The sequence below is a fragment of the Bos indicus x Bos taurus genome, chromosome 3 (genome assembly GCF_003369695.1).
Source record: "Bos indicus x Bos taurus breed Angus x Brahman F1 hybrid chromosome 3, Bos_hybrid_MaternalHap_v2.0, whole genome shotgun sequence".
Taxonomy (NCBI): Eukaryota; Metazoa; Chordata; class Mammalia; order Artiodactyla; family Bovidae; genus Bos; species Bos indicus x Bos taurus.
Genome location: NC_040078.1, coordinates 5,543,834 through 5,549,041, shown reverse-complemented (window position 1 = coordinate 5,549,041; position 5,208 = coordinate 5,543,834).

Below are 5,208 nucleotides of genomic sequence, written 5' to 3'. Positions count from 1 at the left end.
CTTTGTAACCCAATGGACTATACAGTCCATGGAATTCTCTAGGCCAGAATATTGAAGTAAGTAGCTGTTCCCTTCTCCAGGGAATCTCCCCAACCTAGGGATTGAACCCAGGTCTCAGGCATTGCAGACGAATTCTTTACCCACTGAGCTATCAGGGAAACATTTCTGATTTTGACTAAAAGTTTAGTTAAAGGACCTACAAACAATGACATGCCATAGAAATGAACAGACTCAGAGCTAAAATATTAGTTTCTGGATATTATTCTCACTCAGTGGAACCTGGTCTCCTAGAGAAATGGCTGATTCCAGACCTGGGTGCAAAACAATTTTGCTTTGAGGAAAGGAAAAATAAGGAAATAAAGGCAAAGAGGCAGTTAAAAGGGGCCAAATCCAAAAGTACAGAAGTAATCTTTAAGCTTTGTCTTACCTACTCTCCATCCTAGGCCAAATTTGGGGAAAACGTAAGGAGAAAAAGAATAATGACTCTAATCCACCATAAAGTGCTGTAAAATAATAAATAAAAATGCATGAGGCCATAGTGAAAAATTTTAAATCTGTACTATGATTTCAAAGGTCTTGTACTAAAGCTGAATCTAGCCTCTGTACCTTAACGCCAAACTGATTTTTGGAGACAGTTTTTTGGCAAGGTAGGAAAGAACAGTTTTTTGCTTTGCCAGACAAAGAGGGCAACAGAGGGCTAATGCCCTCAAAACTGTGTGTCCCCAGCTGGAGACAGTAGTGAGAAATCTTATAGTAATGATTCAAAGTGGACGTGATCAGTTCGTGGACATTCTTCTGATTGGTTGGTGGTGACGTAAATGGGAGTCAGCATCATCAACCTTCTAGTTCCAACCAATCTTGATCTAGCACTTGTAGGCATCATAATACTAATTTCTCCCATCTAGTGGGTGTTTCTTGATCTCAAAACAGCTCAAAGATGTTGTGTATATTCCTTGATAGGGAACCAGGACCCTGCCCTAAGGCTGCACTACAGTTTCTCTTGACTGTTCCTCTGTGTTTCCACATCCCCTGGAGTGTGTAGCTATTCCCTTCTCCAGGGGATCTTCCCAACTCAGGATTGAACCCAAGCTTCCTGTATTGGAGGCAGATTCTTTACCCCCGAACCAGTAGGAAACCTTCCCTAATCAGCAACTGTTTGAACCTTCCAGTTGAAACTCAGGGAAGGTCCTGAGGCTGAATAAAACCTATTACCTATAATCAAAAAATGAGCAACATAGAAAGGCTTTTGTGTCCAAGAGCCCCTTAGGGTCTTCTTGGTATCAGCAGGACCTGAGTCTTGCTGGCTACAACTGTCTCTCCCTTTCTTAGTGCATGCTGACCCCACTGGCTTCTTTATTCTTCCTCAAACACACCAAACCACTTTGCTACTTGGGATTTCTGTACCTCATTTATTTCTTCTGTGGCATCGTTGACAATCTTCAATCATCTTATTTACTTCTTTGTTTATTTATATCTTACCTGTTTTTCCCAGAATATCAATTCCAAAAGAGCAGGAAAGCCTGTCTTTTTCCCTCTCAGATTCTAGTCTTAGTATGAGTGGGAGAGGATTCGCTTTCAATAAATATTTCTGAACAATGACAAGAGGATGAGTAAATAATAAACAAATAAGTGAAATAATTCCTCTGACTTCCAATTCCAGTCTGTTTCCATGAAATGTTTGTATTTTTCCTTCTTTCTGTGTAGTTTGTCTCTATGTGTATACAGTCTATTTTGTTATTTGTTTGTTTAGTTGCGATTTGTGTCTGACCATTTTGCAACCCCATGTACTATATAGCCTGTCAGGTTCCTCTGTCCATGGGATTTCCCAGCCAAGAATATTAGAGTGGGTTGCTACTACCTTCTCCAGGGAATCTTCCCAACCCAGGGATTGAACCCATGTCTCCTGCATTGCAGGCTGATTCTTTTCTGCTGAGCTACAAGAGAAGCCCTGTCTATCAGCTATACTGCGTACATTATGTAGGCTACATGCTTGTACATGAAAGACTTCCATATAGTTATCAATGAAACAAGTGTGTGTTGTTACTATTTTTCCTTTTAGAAGGCTAATACTAGAAAGATCTTTAGAAATCCCATCAAATCCTCTTGTTTTACAGACAAGGAAACAAGGACTGTCATGTATAAGTTGCTCATGATCACACAGCTAACAATTGCTATACCTGAAACTAGAACCCAGGTCTACGCTTGGCCTTTTCAGTACATTTTCTATAGTAATGGTTTATTCCTTATCCTCAGCTCCCTGCTGCCGCTGCTGCTGCTAAGTCACTTCAGTTGTGTCTGACTCTGTGCGACCCCATAGACGGCAGCCCACCAGGCTCCCAGTCCCTGGGATTCTCCAGGCAAGAACACTGGAGTGGGTTGCCATTTCCTTCTCCAATGCATGAAAGTGAAAAGTGAAAGTGAAGTCGCTCAGTCGTGTCCGACTCTTCATGACCCCATGAACTGCAGCCTACCAGGCTCCTCTGTCCAAGGGATTTTCCAGGCAAGAGTACTGGAGTGGGGTGCCATTGCCTTGTCTGCCTCAGCTCCCTACCTCCTGACAAAATACAACTGGGAATAGGAGGAAAAGGTAGGAAAGTGAGGTCCTGGTGGTGTCTTAGAATCATTAGTGCCTTAGGATAGAAAGTTTCACTGAGCTAGTAAATGTCATCATGTTCCTTAGCAACATTTTGAAAATCCCTACTGTGCCATCCCAATGAGATTGGCCTCAAATGACATTGTGTCATATGAGGCTGGTTTGCAGGACTATCCCCAGTGTGTAGTCTACTATTCCCTAAGAACCACTTGGCCAACTGTGGGGATGGAAAAATTACTCCCGGAATTCCATGGCAACTATTTCTGAATTTCCCATGTTTGTTCAAATGATAAATGTAAACCATCATCTATTTTTAAGCTCTTTGAGCCTTATTGACTCAAAAGAACAGGAAAGCCCTGTCAAGACAATTCTGCTTTATGAAAAAGTAAGGGTGGGGACTTGGCTTTTCTTTAAATAGTCTAAGTTTAAAAGGTTGTTTTTTTACCCAAGAACTGTGCAGTTAATTGGAATTGAATGGCCTTACTTTCCTTTGTAAATGAAGCTCATTCCTAAAATCGATTCTAAATCTTAATCATGGAAAGTCCCTGAGGTAAGGATGTGTGTTGAAATATAAGTAACAGTTTGGCAAAAAACATACAGTCCAGTGAGGATGGGCCCATAAAGGGAACAGTACTCATTCTTCTGGAAGGATGTTTACTTGGATATTTGTAAAGGCCTCATAGTTTCATTCTGTCATCCACTCCTACCTCTTCATTTAAGCTTGGCATTCTCCAAACTGCTATATGCTATCAGTTATCCATATGGCATGGTGCTGTTGGTTACGAAGGACACGGAGATGGGTAAAACCCTCTCCCTTCTATTAAGAAGCAATTTAATAAAAGTTTAACCACCTTACATCATGCACAATTTCTATTTACCTTTTTCAAGCCACATAGGTGTGGGAAACTAATTGAAGTAACTTCAGAGAGAATTAGAGTTTGAAAGAAGTTCAGGAGTTATCTTATCCATTGCTATTCAATGTGAGGTCCCTGGGCCAGCAGCAGCAGCATCACCTAGAAACTTTTTAGAAAATGTAGAATTCTTGATTTCACCCTGTAACCACTCAACCAGAATCTTGTGTAATATAATCTTCCTATAAACATTAGGCAATTCCTATAAATATGTAAAGCCTTGATCAACCCACTAATATCTTGGATTTGTTCTATATTCACAGAGCAAAGGATTGTAATTCTGTGATAAGTAAAAAATCAAACTGATGATCTTCTCCTGTCTCTCAATATCACATTGATTTATTCAACTTCAGCTACCCCTAGGTGAACACAGCTTTATCTAGCTTCAGAGCAAAGGATGAATCATTTGGAGCAATTCCTCTACACATTTAGAAAGAAAGGAAAAAAAGAAGAAGAAAGGAAGGGAGGGAAAAAAGAAAGGTATCCATCATAATTGCCTACATTTCATAAATTTTGTTAAATATAGGCCAAATATAATCTCTCCCATATCAAGAAATGCATCTCTTTCTAAAAAGAAGAAACACTGTGAGCAGTGGTATGGCAGATTGTATTCTTCTTCTTCTCAATTCTTTATAAAGGATATAGTGCCCTCCTTGGTTGGAGGTCAGGACTAGGAGGGTGGGCGAGTAGGATGGCTAGGAGTTTACACTTCTTGGACATCAGTTTTGGGTCAAGGAATTGTATTTTGAGCAGTCATTACAGAGTTTTGATCAGCCTTCTTGCTCTTCCCCTCTGCCTTGAGCAGAGAGGGGTTCTTATTCCAGATTCTGTAAAAGAGAAGACATAGAGAAAAGAAGCAAAACCACCACCAGTATGTAATGTGAGTGAGAAGTAAGACTCTGCTGTTATAAAACACTGAAATCCAGGGCCATTTAACCCAGGGAAAGCTGAATAATGCACAGGGTCATCTGTGTTTACTGACATCAAGGGTCATCTTAACTACATTTATCTGATACTTGAGAAGTGTTTAATGTAAAATAATCACTGCACTATCAATATTTACCATGCAGATAAACTATGAGAAAAACAAAATATGAATAATCTTATTTTGAGAGGCCATAGCAATAAGCAAAGTTGTGTAATGCATCCACCCAATTCTAGACCACAAGATTCAGTGAAAATTCAGAATTCAGATGTCAGCATGCCTGCAATGCATGTCTGAAATATTGTTGATTCTGGGGTTTATTAAATATATCAGATATTTTAGTGCTTTTTTTGTCCCCTCCCCCAATTATTATGGTTTTACCTTTTTATTTTCTTCTAAATTAAATGTCAGGATTACCCTAAAAGTAAAGTTAACATTTTTCATTCACTTGATATAGGAGCATAATCAGAATATTAACATAAACTGACATTTTTTTAAAAAGTTGAGTAAATCATTTGCAATTTCTTTAATAAAAAATAAATGAGAAGCAACTACTTTTATATTCAGTTGGGATTTCTAAGATTAACCTTATAAACAAATTGATGCTTAACAATATTCTAGATTTCAAGATCAATTTCCAGAGGTATAGAGATAATGGCTCATACTTTTATATACTTTGACTGAATCAACATGGTTAAACATAAATAATATTTGATTTCTCTCAGTAACTCTTCATAGTATAGGAGACTATTTATCAGTTTTGTTATCCAGAGGAGGGC